Here is a 17024-nt window from a genome sequence, read left to right on the forward strand (position 1 = left end):
TAAAATGACAAAGTAGTGACTGCTAAAGGAGACAACACAGCATGCAAACCACATAGGGGAGCACGTAAGACTCCTAGCAGTCGAGCATAACCACTCACTGCACGAGATTCCCAATAATTCACATCAAGTAATGGCGATAGGGGGCGGTAACGGTAGTTAACAACAGTGATAAGTAAGCGAGAAGTGAAGTTAAGCGAGCAAGGAAACAGAAAAACCGTCAGACAGTCGATAAATTTCGACTCACAGAAACCCTAATCGCGGAATCTAGCGCAAAATTCGAATTTAACATGCAAAAACAGTGAGGAATTGCGAAAATATCATCAACAAGCTAATCAAGGGCAAATAAACACAATTTAATCGAAACAAATCGACTAGACATGGAATTTTCGAACCCTAATTCAATCACCTCAAAGAAATTCGAATTAATTGAAGAGAAAATGCAAGGAGTGTGAAAGAAAACACTTACTTGATGATGATTAACCTACAATATGCAATTAAACTTCAAAAAACAATCAACCAAGGCGGATTTTCGATTGAAAAACCGCAAACCCTAATCCCCTTTAAAAACCGAGAAAACGAGCATAAAAGAGGGGGAAAATAAGGGGTTATTGAAGATTAATTAGCTATGAAGGGATTGTAGGTGGCGGATTTGATAATATTGGGCAAAAAATGGGGATTTGGGGGAAAATCAAAATCGCAATTAGGGGGGGTGTTAGAAGAAATTAGGGGCAAAATTAGAAATGAAACGGAAATAAGGAGTTAAGTATAGAAAACTCCCGTCCACTGTTCATTTCACTCGATCGAGTGAATTTAATCACTCGATCGAGGGCTTTTGCTGTTCCCCTTGTTCGATCGAGTAAGAACCCTCTCGATCGACCATTTCCTCTATGGCCTTCCTCGATCGAGTAGCCAACAAGCTCGATCGAACCAACTTCCACTCGATCGAGTACAAAAAGTACTCGATCGAGGACTTCCTCGTGTAGACTTCTTTGAATTTCCGTCTTTTCTTCCTTGAATTGCGTGCATCTTCCCCAAACCTGCGTAAAACATATCCAAACACATCCCAAAATACCAAAAACGCAGAAAGCACAGTCTATGGTCTCAGTCTAAGCTAAAGAAATGTCTAAACTAATTGTCCTAATTAAAAACGTAATAAAGAAATTCAAAAGAAATTCAACCAAATATCTATTACAATTTGTTACACGGGGCATTTCCCCGTTTAATTCCCGTTGGCTTTCAGTAGCCCCTTCGTGGGCTTCTGACTGGAGGACGTCACTTCGCCGATCGACCGGCCGTCCTCTTTGATTTCCATGAGCTTGAGTTACTGTTTGTGACAGTAGGAGGAATGTAGTTCCCATCTATGTAGGTTCGAACTGTCTTCGTTCTCGCCCATCTGTCATCTTCTTTGGCATCCTTGGCTCCAGTTTGATTGATAATGGTCGCACCCTGTCCCTTGACGACTCCTTTCTTGCCTTCATCTGTACCTGCAGTAAGGGGAACAGACAAATTCTCCTCCTTTTTGCTCTCAGTATGAGGCGGAGGGTTAACAATAATAGCAATATTCTCTAGATTTTCATCTGGAGTGTCAACAATAGGGTCAACAGAAGAGAGGGCATTGCAAGGCTGAGCTTGCATGGGAGCCCTCCGGAACTTGGACCGATGGAAAGTCGGCTCCTCGTCCCCCTACCCGAAAGGTCAAAGTCTTCCCCGACGTCTATTCTGCGGGCGGTGGACAGAAATGGTCTCCCTAAAATGATAGGGGTGTGCACATCTTCGGGGATATCTAAGACGACAAAATCAACGGGAATAAAGAACTTCCCGACCTGAACAGGTACGTCTTCTGCTACACCTAGTGGCCGTGATAAACTACGCTCGGCCATTTGGACAGTCATGTTGGTGCAACTCAGCTTTGTCACACCAAGTCTCTTAGCTAGGGATAAAGGTAGAACACTTACGCTAGCGCCTAAATCGCATAGCGCATTATCAATCAATCGCATACCGATGTGACAAGGAATCGAAAAACTACCCGGTCCGATTGCTTAGGAGGTAGCTTATTTTGAGATAGGGTGACCCACCTCGGTCAAAGCTACGGTCTCATTATCATTTATAGTCCTCTTACGTGCTAAAATTTCTTTCATAAATTTTAAATAAGAGGGTACCTTAGTCAGCAATTCAGTGAACGGCACGGAAACTTCCAAACTCTTCAAAAGCTCAACAAATTTGCTAAACTGTTGATTAATCTTGGTATTCTGCAGCCGCCTCGGGAAGGGAACAGTAATTGGAATCTCGAGTCCCTTGTTTCTCGCTTCCAAAGTGTCTTAGGAGCAAGTTCGGTATCCTTCTGACGCTTCTTACCTCTTGAACGAGGCCTTTCGGTAATTCCTCGCTTAAACGAGCACTAGCAGGCTCTCGAATAAGCTTCCCGTCATCAATATCACTCGATCGAGCAATGTGGTCAATCGATCGAGCACCTTCTTCATAACTTGATCGATCGAGCAACATTCCCACTCGATCGACCATCTTCGACTTCGATTCACTCGATCGAGCAGAAAGACTACTCGATCGAGGGCCTTCTCCTCACCAATTCCACTCGATCGAGCACCGTCTTGATCGATCGAGTAACTCTTGTGTCGTGAGTCCTTTTCTCTTAACAGAACACTGTTCATCATCGCGATGTGACTTCCTCGGGTCCGATTTTGTATACGGTCCTTCATAAGAGAGACCGCTTCTCAACTCTATCGGATGCACCGTCTCATTTGGGTTCTTGTCATTTTGAGTTGGCAAATGACCGGGCTTCTTTGAGGATTGATTTTCGGCCAGTTGGGCAACTTGAGTCTCAAGTGCCTTGAATGCCGTGTCCTTTTGTTGTAATTGCTTTGCAATGGACTGCATCATGGACTTTAACTCACCTATCTCACTCACCCCACTAGATGACGAAGCACCTTGGTTAGGAGGATTGAAAGACGGAGGCTTCTGATAGCCTTGTTGCTTCTGGTGTGGAGGAATATAGGGCTGCTGCTGATTTGGAGGGGCAGTGGGGTTGAGTACGTTCTGGTTACTCCACCTCAAATTGGGGTGGATATTCGGCTCGTAATGAGTGTTGTTTTGCCTGTAATGTTGAAAGGCAGCACATTGCTCATAAGGACTAGGACAATAATCAGAGACATGTCCCTCTACCCCACACCTCGTACAGACGAAGGGACCGTCTGTCATAGCATTAACATGGTACATTCCTCCCTTGAGAGCTCCCCCTAGTTCGTACTTGTCAAACCTCGCGGTAAGGGCTTCTAATGCGACCCTTTGAAGAGGATTCAACGGCTCTCCTTTGGTTTCCTCTTGAATTCCCATATTCAGCCCTGTGAGTGGCTAAATCATCTATAATCTTCCATCCCTTGGTCGCTCCCAAGTTGTCGGCAAATCGACCGTTGGTCGAGATCTAATATAGCCCTACGATCATCATATAAACCATTATAAAAATGGTTGCATAAACTCCATTTTTCGAAACCGTGATGTGGTATGGTACGCACTAGTTTCTTAAAACGAAGCCATGCCTCGTGGAAGTTTCTCGGGCCCTTGTTTGAAACTTGTTATCCGAGCTCTAATGGCGATGGTTCTCGAAGCAGAGAAATACTTTTTATAGAACGCTAATGCTAGCGTATTCCAATCTGTTATGCCGTGAGCAGCTCGGTCTAAATCCTTGTACCACTCCCTTGCAGCATCGCAGAGTGAGAAGATGAACATAGTTTCTTTGATCTGATCAGCTGTCACGCCAGTGGGAGGAGGTATGGAGCAGCGAGTAATCAATGAAGGTCTCCATATCTTTGAGCTGCGTCTTGATTGCGGCTCCTCCGAACCGATTTTTCTCGACCCTATTGATGTATGCAGGTTTAGGCTCGAACTTCCTAGCATCTCCCGGCAGTTCGAACCCTTTATAGAGATTGTCAGCCGTGGGCTCGGAGTGACTAGCGATGGTTGCTTCCTCACCATTTCGGGAAAATCGGGGAAAGTTATAGATTCGAGCGATGAATTGGAAACTGGAGAAGACGGTGGATTGTCTTCGAAAAGCTCGTTCTCGTAAAAGTTACCACGAGAACTAGGCTCTTCCTCACTGTTTCTCTTGAAATAGTCTCCTTTTTACGTGCGAGAGATCTCTCAATCTCGGGATCAAAAGGTAGTAGTGGCCCACCTTGCGACTGCGCATAAGAAGAAACTAAAGACAAGATATGAGAATAGTTTAAGGAACGATGTTCCTTAAACTAAAAGAAGAATTAAAAAAAAAAAATGACTAATAAATTGAGCAATTGCCTCCCAAAGAACGGCGCCAAAATTTGACACGTCCGTCGCGCACATCAAAAATAAAACCTAACGGTCTCAACTAAAAATGTAGTAGAGGCAGTCGAGTATCGAATCCTCAGGGAGGTAATGCAACTACAGCTATCAATTTCTAATCCTATGGTAACAATTGGGTTTGATTGAATTTTTGATTCTAAACTACGGAGTTGAAAGGAAGAGAAATAAACAAAGAGCAGTAAAGCAGGAAGTGAATTAAAACTATCAATAAGAGGGGGACATGTCGGGAATTCGGTTCACTACGGTAGTTCAACAACTTAGCAGTAAATGACTCAAACGAACTAAAGTGAGACGGATATTAGAAGGTCCTTTCGGTCCACTTCCCACCCTAAAATACCACTAACTTAACTTTCGTCCTCATTAGGGTAGTCTACTGTTTATAGCAGGCCTATTTAGTCCAATCTTTCGATCCAGGATTAATTGTAGCCAGATTAATGGGTGACATAGAAGCGTGCACTCAACTAGGTCGAGAATTACAGTTATATTGCTATAGTGACAGGGTCTCTTAGTCAATTCGTCTAATTCATTCACTACGTCGTCATTATTCTACCGCAGATCCCCTAATCCCAACATGAAGGGAGATTAGCTACTCATGTTGATTGTTAAACTAACAGAATATAAATTTCCAGCAGAAGACATAACGAAATAATAAATAAATGCAATAGTGGAAATTAGGGCAAGGAAGAATGATAACATAAACAAGAATTAAAACACCAAGAAGGTTAATTATTATTAAGAGAAGAGAGGAGATTACAATCTAAGCGATTCCGGCGTAAAGAACAACCGATTCCGAGTGAAATAATCCCAAAATGCAAGCAACAGTAGAAGGAGAAGAGTAACGTAGGAAAAGTAGCAGTAGTTCTAATGTGAATGATAGTAAAAAGATAGTAAAAAGGAATGACTAATAACCTAGTAAAAACATAGGTTAAATAGCCAAAACCCCTAAGTGTTTATGAGGAAATAAAACATGGACTGATTAAGCCCACAATGTCGAAAACCTCTCGATCGAGTAGGCAAAACCACTCGATCGACCAATGTCTCAGCAGAAGTCCCTCGATCGACCAGCAGGTCACTCGATCGAGGACTTGGTCAGGTGCAGCTTAATCGATCGAGGAAAGAACCTCTCGATCGAGCTTCAGGGAGCCTTGGAACCATTCGATCGACCACCAAACTGCTCGATAGACCACTTGGGTCTTCAATTCAGCTCACGTCTTCACCCAAATACCTCGTAATGCGTGCAACGACACTTCCAAATGCAGCATCTCACTCTGGGACAATCCCGTCTCCTCTAAATGCATGCAAAAAGGACGAAAAGGAGTATGGTTCCGCTACTTCCGCGATCATTCCTTCAAAAAGGACAAAATACACCAAAGAAGCCAATTCGGGGCAAAATACTATAAAAACAGTATAGAAATGCATAGAAATACGTGCTGAAATAGGCCAAAAAGACTATACATTAGGCACGTATCACTTGCTATGAAGGATAAAATATAGGGAATATAGGTTACTTCATGGGAAAGGTGAAAGAAGGCGGTGGTGGAGTTTGGAGCTCAAGAAACAAGCTCCAAAAAGCTCGGAAAAACAGAGTATGGGGAAGGGCTACGGGTTTGCATAGTTAGGGTTCGTTGGGGCTTGGTATGTGGTTAGAAAGGTTGGCATATGGACCATGGTTAAGGCTTGACATGTGGGCTAGTCTAGGTGAGTAAGCTAGGTGAGAATGGAGACGGGTTTGAAGGTGTTTGGTGCGGGTTTGGGTGCTGCCAAAACAGGGGACGCGAGTGGTGTTCTGGGTTGCATTGGACGTGGTAAAGGGAATGAATTGGGCTGCTTATGGTGGGGTTGGAACATGGGATCATTGGGTAAGGTATGGGGCTCTATCTTACCTCGAGACTCGCGCCAAAACTCAGCCCAAATCGTGGTTCAATATTGCTCCTCAAGGCGCTTAGAAACGGGTTTAAAACAATGCTTTAAAAATTCGAAACTTCGAATTAAATAAAATGATAAACAAAATCGTCACAAAAAATTATCCTTTAATTTTTTAAATCAAATATTAAAATCCTAAAAATACTTTTTTTTTTAAAACCAAAAATCTAAAAAACCGAATTAATACTTTTAAAAATAATTTATAACAATAAATCGTAAATAAAAGCTCGCAACTCGAGTTTAATTCAAATCGAATGAAATAAATTACATTTATTTTAAAAATCATCAAAATATTAAATAAATGAAATAAAAATTTTTATTTCATAAATTTTATAACCAAAATGTAAAGAAACAAATAACTATTTATTTCAAAACATTCAAAATGTCAATTTAAATAACCTTTTAAATTAACAGAAACCGTCGATGTAAACTTGCTCGACATCCATGTGATGTATCCGTGTCATGAGCATGTCACTTGAGAATACATGTGTCCAATCATCATCGGGTATCTAAAATAATGCTCAGTTTCGGTAAATTCCAATATCGACAGATATAGGTATCTAAAATAATGCTCAGTTTCATGGAGCAAAGTGTGTTGGGATTTGAATACATGAAAGAATTCTATGCTGATGATCCGATTTTAAGGAAGAATGGAATTTACAGTAATCAGGTCAAATTAAAGAGGGAGCAACTTTCTGTGTAATACCTCATATATTTGAATTGTTGGGTACTCTATCGAGTAGACGATCACTCGACCGTGTAGTTTGGAGGGGTATTTCTCGGCGAGTAGTTTTTGTTGGGGAAGTTCTTGTAGGGGTAGTTTTTGTGGGGATGATTATTGTGGGGTTTATTATTGTGGGGTGCATGCCAGAATGGTCGCGGGAGCAATCCTTTCTGGAATTGGAAGTTGTGGGTGTGTAAGATGGAGGTGAGCACTAGGTATCCATGGTAGGAGGTAATAGAGGTTTATATAGCTAGAGGAAGATAAGTTTTGATGGTTTAAAGAATATCAAAGTTCCATATTCGGTTTTTTGAAACTCTTATTTCTTTATCTTTTTTGGACGGCTTCTCTGTATTTTCAGGCTGGCTATGGAAGGAGAGAATATAGGGAATATAGCTTAATTCATGGGAAAAGTGAAGGAAGGCAGTGGAGGAGCTTGGAGCTCAAGAAACAAGCTCCAAAAAACTCGCAAAAACAGAGTATGGGGAAGGGTTACGGGTTTGCATAGTTTAGGTTCGTTGGGGCTTGGTATGTAGTTAGAAAGGTTGGGTTATGGACCATGGTTAAGGCTTGACATGTGGGCTAGTCTAGGTGAGTGAGGAAGGTGAGAATGGAGACGGGTTTGGAGGTGTTTGGTGCGGGTTTGGGTGCTGCCAAAACAGGGGGCGCGAGTGGTGTTGTGGATTGCATTAGACGTGGTAAAGGGAATGAATTTGGCTGCTTATGGTGGGGTTGGAACATGGGATCATGGGGTAAGGTAATGGGCTCTAACTTGCCTCGAGACTCGTGCCAAAACTCAGCCCAAATCGTGCTTCAAAATCGCTCCTCAAAGCGCTTAAACACGGGTTGAAAACATCGCTTTAAAAACTCAATACTTCGAATTAAATAAAACGATAAATAAAAACGTCACAAAAAACCAAATATTAAAATCCTAAAAATACTTTGTTTTTTTAAACCAAAAATCAAAAATCCAAACTAATACTTTTAAAAACAATTTATAGCAATAAATCGTAAATAAAAGCTCGCAACTCGAGTTAAATTCAAATCGAATGAAATAAATTACATTGATTTTAAAAATCATCAAAATATTAAATAAATGAAATAAAAACTTTTATTTCATAAATTTTAAAACCAAAATTTAAAGAAACAAATAACTATTTATTTCAAAACATTCAAAATGTCAATTTAAATAACCTTTTAAATTAACAGAAACCGTCGACGTAAATTTGCTCGACATCCATTTGATGTATCCGTGTCACGAGCATGTCGCTTGATAATACACATGTGTCCAATCATCATCGGGTATCTAAAATAATGCCAAGTTTCGGTAAATTCCAATATCGACAGATACAAGTATCTAAAATAATGCTCAGTTTTGTGGAGCAAAGGGTGTTGGGATTTGAATACATGAAAGAATTCTATACTGATGACCTTGATTTTAAGGAAGAATGGAATTTACAGCAATCAGGTTAAATTAAAGAGGGAGCAACTATCTGTGTAATACCTCAGATATTTGAGTTGTTGGGTACTTTATCGAGTAGGACATACTATGTCGAGTAAGTCGTTTACAGATTCTGGAGTACATTATGCTTTGAATGTACTCGATCGGGTGGAGACAACTCGATCGAGTAAGCGGTACTCGATCGAGTACGTTAGTTACTCGATCGAGTAACTCGGGTTTTACGGACTTTTCGGTCAGGTTTGATAGTCAATGTGGAGAGGTATTTAAAGTTTTGATCAACAGTCTTTCTCACTTTTACCTTTATTTTCTAAAAGTTTCACAAGAAGACTCTACGACTGATGTGACTCATATTTGAGCACATTTAGTCCCAGAATTAACTTCGTTCTCATGCTTTCTAGCACATATTTGGGTAATTTATTATCTTTTATTTCCCATTTTGCATATTCTTTGAGGTTTTATGACCTTCGTAGGAGAGGATTGCTAACCTTGCATTTATGAGGCGAAATGGAGCTAAATGGATCGCATCTAATGACCAAGCATAAAAGAGAAGACCGACACTAGAGGCCTAACTAGATAAATAAAGTGAAAGGGCAATGATGAAAAGATCCTTGCATCCCCAACATGATCCTTGCGGATTGTTAAAGAGCCAAACAAGGGAACAACTCTATCCAAGGATCCGAGCGGCCCGAGCATGATCTGAGCGTACCAAAGTGCCAGGATCCGAGCGGCTTTATCCTAGGACGAGCGGATTGAAGAGCTATGATCCGAGCGTCTTCTCCTTGATATGAGGGGATCTTCTTAAAGAACAGCCCATGCCTCAACACAGGACGAATGGATCGTGGTGGGACTAGCAAAGACGATTCGCGTATGTCCCTCGGGAGTTGAATTTCCTCAAGTTTTCTTAGGATCTTAATAGTCATTTAAGCCCTTAGTAACCCTAATCCTTGTACTTAATTTTAGTATAAATACCCCTTTGTACTACCTAGATTATCATCAAGTTATAGTCAACTTTTAATAGTAGCTTAATCAATTATTAATGCTATCTTAAATTAGTTTTAATTTAGTTGTAATACATTTTTCAACATTAATCATATCATAATCTTTCCTTAATTTCTCAATTGTTCTTCCGTTTACTTGGGTAATTAGAAGATTATTTGGGTTTATTTGGAGGATTGACAACCTTTCATCAACCATCAAGTACTTCTATTATTCTTTGCTTTATTATTTGGATAATCTCCATAGGTATAATTCCTTTTTACTCTTGTTTAACTATTGTTAATCACTTTCATTTATTCATCATGTTTTGCTTTTTTAGTATGAATGACAACCTTATTAGCATGCTCAACTTGATCATGAGTGAGTAGTTTCTCTAGCTAGGGTTAATGGGGAATTAGGGGAACCAAACATGGGGATTTATCTATGCTTAATCTAATATGTTTCCATAATTAATTTGCTTGCTTGTTGTGGTTTCAACCTATGCACATGTTATGTTTGATGAAATGCGAGCCTAGGAATCCTTGCATTTTTTTATTATCCCTTATCTTTTCAATGAGGCTTGTAAGATATAAACCAAATCGAGCCACATTAGACCATGCATAGAGTTGAATAGGAAGAATTAAGTCGACTTGTAGGTGTTTTACAGTCTAGACGACTCGGCTCCGGGACCCAAATCTTCCTAGGGTTTGTAAGACATACACTAACTCGATCCCATCACAACAATAAGTGCTTGCATCTAATTGAGAACATGTTTGTATAATCTACTCCCATGAATCCCCTATGAACCCATGACACCATAGTGCCTTTATTCAGTTGCTTACAAACCCCTTTTATTTGCTTTACTTTGTTTTCATTAATTTACATTCATCTAGTTGATTAGTTTAGACTACAACTCATCTCAACCGAATTTGTGACACCCTTAGATATAGCTACTTACGATTGAAAATCCTACATTAATACCCATCCCTTGGGATCCGACCTTTACTTACCTCTTTGCTAAAAGTTGTTTATGAAGTTATAAATATCGTTTTAGTTGGTAGCTTTTGACAACAAGTTTTAACCGGACAAAAAATGGCGCCATTGCCGGGCACGGTGTTCAATTGATTTGATTTTCATTAATTGTTTTTCGTTGTGTCTTTCTTTATCTTGGGGAAGTTAATCTCCTCAAGGTTGTTCTAATTGTTTTCGAGTTGTTTAATATTTTGCATGACTAGGAGATCACAAGGTAATTTGTTACCTATTGATTTCGAGATTGAAAGGACCTTAACCAACAATAGAAGAGTTGCTAGAGGTAATTCAAGAGTTGTAGGTATTGGAGAGATTTTGGACATTCAACCAAATAACATTGAGTTTACCAACCCTTTTGCAAGAGAAGGAGAGGATAACCCAATTCAAAACCCACCACAAAATCAACCTATAATGCCTAAATTTTCATCACATTCCGTACCAACCGAGGAGAACCTACCAAATGGTACTCCTCACCACCACATTTAACCGGTAATTTTATTGCCAAATCCGCATTCATACAATTAGTTTAGAGAATTTAATTTTGAGGGATGCCTAGTGAAGGCCCTCATTCATATATGGAGACTTTTTGTGACCATTGTGATGCAATTTATAAAACTGGAGTTACTCAAGACCAAATCCGATAGGTATTGTTCCCTTTTTCCTTGATCGGTACCGCAAAGCAATGGTTGAAAAGCCTAGACAAGGCTACCCTTGGTATTGATTCATGGAAGAAGTTAGAAATTGCCTTCTACAAGAAATTCTACCCTCCGGAGAAGACTAATATGTTGAGAGCCCAAATCACCGGGTTCAAGCAAAGGGATGAGGAATCGTTATATGAAGCATGGGAGAGATTTAAGGACACTTGTCATTCTTGTCAACACCATGGACTTAGTGAGTGGTTCCTTGTGCAACAATTTTGGAATGGCCTATATGAAGACTCACGCAATATTCTTAATATTTGATCCAATGGGATGTTTATCGAAGTTGATGACAATCAAACATGGTCCAAAATCGAAGAGATGGCGGTTCATAATTCCCAATATAGTAGGCCTCGAAAGGTCACTAGAGGAGGAAAGCATGAGGTAGATTCCATCACACAATAAGGTGCTCAACTAAGTGCTCATATCGACACCATCAATTTGAAGTTTGAGAAGGCCATGGCTAAGCTTGATGAAGCCTCCAAATCACCCAAACAACATGTTAATGCTATGGTGGCATCATCCTCAATCCCAAGTGGAGTATGTGAAAGTTGTGGAACCTTGGGACATGATCAAAGCGAATGTAGGGGAACAAATGAACAAGTATACAAGAGCGGCACCCCTTATTCCCGCTACTATAAAGAGAACACCAAATTCCATCCAAATCTTTCATGCAAGAGCCAAAATGTCCAAAACCCCCAACAAACATACGCCCCACCTCCAATGAGAAACCAAGCTCAAAGACCAATTTTCAACCAAAGCCAAGGTTACCAAAATCAACCTTCTTACAACCAATCAAATGACCAAAGCTTTGATGTTTAAAAAGCGGCCTCCAAATGCAAAAGAACTAACAAGAATTTTTCACCCAAATGCAAAAAGATAGCCAAGCTAAAGAGATCACAGTCAACAACATTCTTGCCCACACCAAAATGTTAGAAACTCAAATGACTCAATTAGCATCTTCTAGCCCTCAAAGACAAAAGGGGCAATTACCGCCTCAAGGTAATCCCCCAAGACGTGAGACAGTTAGTGCCATCCATTTGAGGAGTGGTACAAGATATGAAGGACCAAAGAGGCCAATAGAGGAAGATATTGTGGATGTTAGTGACAAGCAAGGAGTTGTGGAGAACTCTATGGAGGTAGATCCTACTTCCAATGAAGTTTCAAAGAAGAAGAATGAAGAGAAGGCCAAGGAAAAATAGCTGTAATACTACGATTTTCTATGTCTATGGGTACTCTATCGAGTGGGGTTTGCTCTGTCGAGTAAGTATGTTTTCATAAGAATCAGTAGTCTGTCTGATGGGTACTCGATCGAGTATGTGTGACACTCGATCGAGTAAGGGGCATTCGATCGAGTAGGTTACTTACTCAATCGAGTAAGTGAGTTTTACGGGTTATTTTGTCGGGTTTTGATAGTAACGCGAGAAGGATATAAAATCATCTTTCATCAGTTTCTGTTCATTTTACCCTTTTCTAAGTTTCTTAAAGAGTGAAAACATGTTACGTTACTCTCCTCTTTCGCATTGCTATCAAATCCCGAGGGATAGAGTTGTCGGATCATTGAGTTCTTTACGCCGTTGAGACCGTCACTTTGTGGGTAAGATCCTAGTATAGTTTTTATATCGTTTTTTTGATTTTAGTTAAAACCCTAATTAGGTAATTTGGGGGTTTTGGGGAGTATGGTTGATGTTAGATTGTGATTGTATGATTGTGTGATTATAGGAGATGATTTCGTTGAAGAACGTTTGTGATTAGCTGATTGTGACGATCTTGGTGATTGCTATCCAGGTAGGGTTTCCCTACTCAGTATTAATTACATAATGTGTTGTGATTGTGCTGTAATTAGTGATTTTTGATTGATTCTGACGGTTGTGATTTCGTATTATTGATTGATTCTGACGGTTGTTGGTTTGTGTTATGATTATTGTTTATCTGTCTGTGATCTTCGGGGTGCGTCCCTGGCTGAGTGGAGTCACTTGTGGGAGTGACTTCACGCCCTTGATTCGCCTTCTGTGGAACCCGCCACAGAAGGAATGTGCACATTAATGAACAAGGGTTTATCGCTCGATGGAGATGAGCGGGGCTTAGGTGGGAACGGCTGCGGTCCCCCACTGGCGATGTGGATTATCTGTTGCGATGGGTACTCTAGCAGGGCTACACACTTTGGTGTATAGTCAGTTTTGTGGAGATTGATTATGGAGACTGGGGTTTGTTGTGTGTTGAGCTGTTTTGGCATTTGATTTGTTGTGGCTTGTTTTTATGTAAATAGTACTGACCCCGTTTAAATGTTTTAAAAACTGTGGTGATCCATTCGGGGTGGTGAGCAGTTATTGAGCAGGTATGAGACGATGCGTATGGGATAGCTGGGATGAGTGACCACGTTGCAGTTTAGAAGTCTTCCGCTGTGTCTGACCCTTGATAGTATTTTGACAGTAGACAGTTTTGAGAACTTGTATTTCTTTTTAACAGTTTTGGTATTGGCATGTAATCACGTTAAACATTATTTACTTTTAAGTATGGTTCGTTATTGTCATATGATTATCATTGCCTCGGGAAACCGAGATGGTGACGTCCTTATACCTAAGTGGTCTTAGTAAAGCACTTGGAGTATGGGGATGTCACAAAGTGGTATCAGAGCGACGATCTTGAAACCTATAACCAATGAACCTAATGAACATAGGGAGTCAAAATAAAATGAACCCGGTTAGAAGTTGTAGGAGCTAATGCAAAGACTTGAGAGACGTCCTAATGTCGCGAACTCGCCCTACAATTTTGAATCGGTCACCATGGGATATGAGTCGGGATCGCTATGTGTTTATTTTATGAATTGTGTACCTATATAGTGATGTGTGGCATGAATTGGTGTGATTTTGTATGTTGTTGGTTGAAAGCATGTTGAATGATAGTTGGTTCACAATGTTGGTTGGAGTAGTTGGAAAAGTATGTGAGAATGATGAATGATGTGGTGGAAAAAGGAAGTAGTTCATATGTGATAATATGTGATGAATAATGATGTTGCAGGATGAATGATTTATAATGTGTCTATACTAGTAACATGTGATTAGAGGATGTGACATGATTTTACATAATTTTGTTTGCGTAAACTTAAATAATAAGTTTATATACTTGCCTACCATTGTATCATATGTACTTGTTAGATGAAGAATGTCTTTGGAATGGGAAGAATTGATTGGAAAAGATGGAGTGTCAATTTCATGAGAATATGAATTTTGCGATGATGAATATGTTTAGGTGACGAAGTGGATTTGTAATATTGTTGCATTAGTAACATGGAAATAGGATTTGTAATGTATGAGTATGTTTTGCGTTACGAAAAGTTATAAAATTAATGCATGCGGGTAGTACATGATTGATAAGTTGGATGTTATATGAGCATGATAGATGTTATTGTTTGGTTTTTTGTAAGTAGTAACATGTGGTTAGGGATAGTGGTATTACAAGCATCAAGTCGCTTTTGTTCACCTTATTGATGTTTAAGTTGTTTGGAAGTAAAAATCAAATGGTTATGTCGTTTGATTACAGCAAAGTTGTCTTTAAACTGTTATAACTTGAGATGCATAAATGATTTTGATGTGATTCCAATTGAAGGTGATAGCGTGTTATTTTACGATTCTAATGAAAGGTTACACGTCCAAATCGACCAAGAAACGAGTTAGTTATGACCGTTTTACGAAAATTGGACAGTGTTGAGAAATGTGTTGGTTACTCGATAGAGTGGCCCTCACTCGATCAAGTGCACCTCTTGTTACTCGATCGAGTAACCCTTACTCGATCGAGTAGCCTTGGTAATTTGTTTTACGTGCTTCTGACTTTCACCTACTCGATCGAGTAAGTCACTCACTCGATCGAGTGACCTGTACTCGATCTAGTGATCCCTGTTTTGGGTCATATGCTTATCTTTTGACTTGGTTGCCTATTATGTTTAATTCAAAGGTGTTCTTTTGCTTTCTTATGCATTGCTTTACATGTGTGTTGGTCTTGATGCGTAAGTTACTGATGTGACCATAATTAGCGCATATTTAGCCCCCGAATTAGCCTTGTTCCCATGCTTTTTAGTGCATATTTGGGTCATTTATTGTCTTTAGTTCATTATTTTGCATATACTTTGAGATTTTGATCCCTTGGTAGGAAAGGAGTGCAAATCTTGCATTTTCATGGCAAAACGAGACTAAATTGATTAAATTCAATGACCAAGCATCAAGGAGAGACAAGATTAGAAGGCCTTCATACATGTGATAGTAGATGAGCAATGTTGAGAAAGGATCCTTGCATCCCCGAGTAAATCCCCAAGGATTTTATGAAGAAAAGGGAAGAAAAGAAGAAGAAACCATGCTGAGCTACAATCCGATCGGATTGCCTTGAATCTGTCCGTCCCAAGCACGAGAATCCTTGTGTCTTCCTTCAAAGACGCCCGGGTAAGCAGCCACTAGAATCCGCCCGGATTCCCTCGAAGACGCCCGTCTTCCCCTGCTACAATCCGCCTGTCCCGACACCAATACGCCCGGATTCCAGCCCAGCATGAATTCGTCTCTTCATGCATCAAAGAAAGAAGCCCTTCCTTCGAAAAATACCGGCTTCTCCCTGCTCAATCTAAAAAGTGTAATTACTAGTTTAGCCCTTAGTTAACCCTAATGAATCCACCTAATTTCCACTATAAATACCCCATTAGTCTAATTAAAAGAGAATGTTCTTCTTATCAATTATTAGAGAAGTTAATATCAAATCTCTCTTTAGTATTGTAATCAACAATTAATCAAGTTTTAATACAAGTTTTATTTCCTTAATCTCTCTTTTGTTCATCCTTTATTTTGGGTAATTGAAGATTATTTGGGTTATTATTGGGAGATTAACAACCTCTCAATCAAGCATCAAGTACTTCTTTTATTCTTTGCTTTATTATTGGAATCATTAGTAGGTATAATTCTCTTCATGTCTAGAAGGTCACAAGGTGATTTGTTACCTTTTGATCGTGAAATTGAAAGAACCTTGACAAACAATAGGAGATTTGTTAGAAGGAATTTGAGAGGTATTAGTGAGGTAGTGGATATTCAACCAACTATTGAGTTCATCAACCCTTTTGCAAGAGAAGGTGAGGAGAACCCAACACAAAATACCCCACAAAATCAACCTACAATGCCTAAATTTTCATCACATTCCGTACCCACCGAGGAGAACCTACCAAATGGTACTCCCACACCACAGCATTTGACCGGAAATTTTATTGCCAAATCCGCCTTTATCCAATTAGTCGAAATGAGCCAATTTGGGGGGATGCCTAGTGAAGACCCTCATTCTCATATGGAAACCTTTTGTGACTATTGTGATGCGATTTCTCAAACCGGTGTGACTCAAGACCAAATTCGATGGGTCTTATTTCCTTTTTCTCTAATCGGCACCGCGAAACAATGGTTAAAGGGCCTTGATAAGGCCACTCTCGGAATTGATTCTTGGAAGAAGTTAGCTCTAGCTTTCTACAAAAAGTTCTACCCACCGGAAAAGACTAACATGCTAAGAGCTCAAATTACGGGTTTTAAGCAAAGGGATGAAGAATCTTTGTATGAAACTTGGGAGCGGTTCAAGGGAATTTGTCGCTCATGTCCTCACCATGGACTTAGCGAGTGGTTCTTGGTACAACAATTTTGGAACGGTCTATATGAAGATTCAAGGAACATTCTCAACATGGGATCAAATGGAATGTTCACCGAAGTTGATGACAATCAAACATGGAACAAGATTGAGGAAATGGCGGTCCATAACTCACAATATAGTAGACCTCGCAAGGCTACTAGAGGAGGAAGGCATGAAGTGGACTCCATTACTCAATTGGGTGCTCAACTTAGTGCTC

General features: G+C 39.9%; 2 non-coding genes across 2 annotated transcripts; both read right to left on the reverse strand.

The window, feature by feature from the left end:
- Positions 1-11242: 11242 nt before the first annotated feature.
- Positions 11243-11349, reverse strand: LOC141636287 (small nucleolar RNA R71). The gene has a single exon (XR_012540908.1). It is a non-coding gene; the product is annotated as a small nucleolar RNA R71 (small nucleolar RNA).
- A 5335-nt stretch (positions 11350-16684) lies between these two features.
- Positions 16685-16791, reverse strand: LOC141634734 (small nucleolar RNA R71). The gene has a single exon (XR_012539459.1). It is a non-coding gene; the product is annotated as a small nucleolar RNA R71 (small nucleolar RNA).
- Between the last annotated feature and the right edge of the window lie 233 nt (positions 16792-17024).

This window comes from Silene latifolia, chromosome Y, assembly GCF_048544455.1.
Source record: "Silene latifolia isolate original U9 population chromosome Y, ASM4854445v1, whole genome shotgun sequence".
Taxonomy (NCBI): domain Eukaryota; kingdom Viridiplantae; phylum Streptophyta; class Magnoliopsida; order Caryophyllales; family Caryophyllaceae; genus Silene; species Silene latifolia.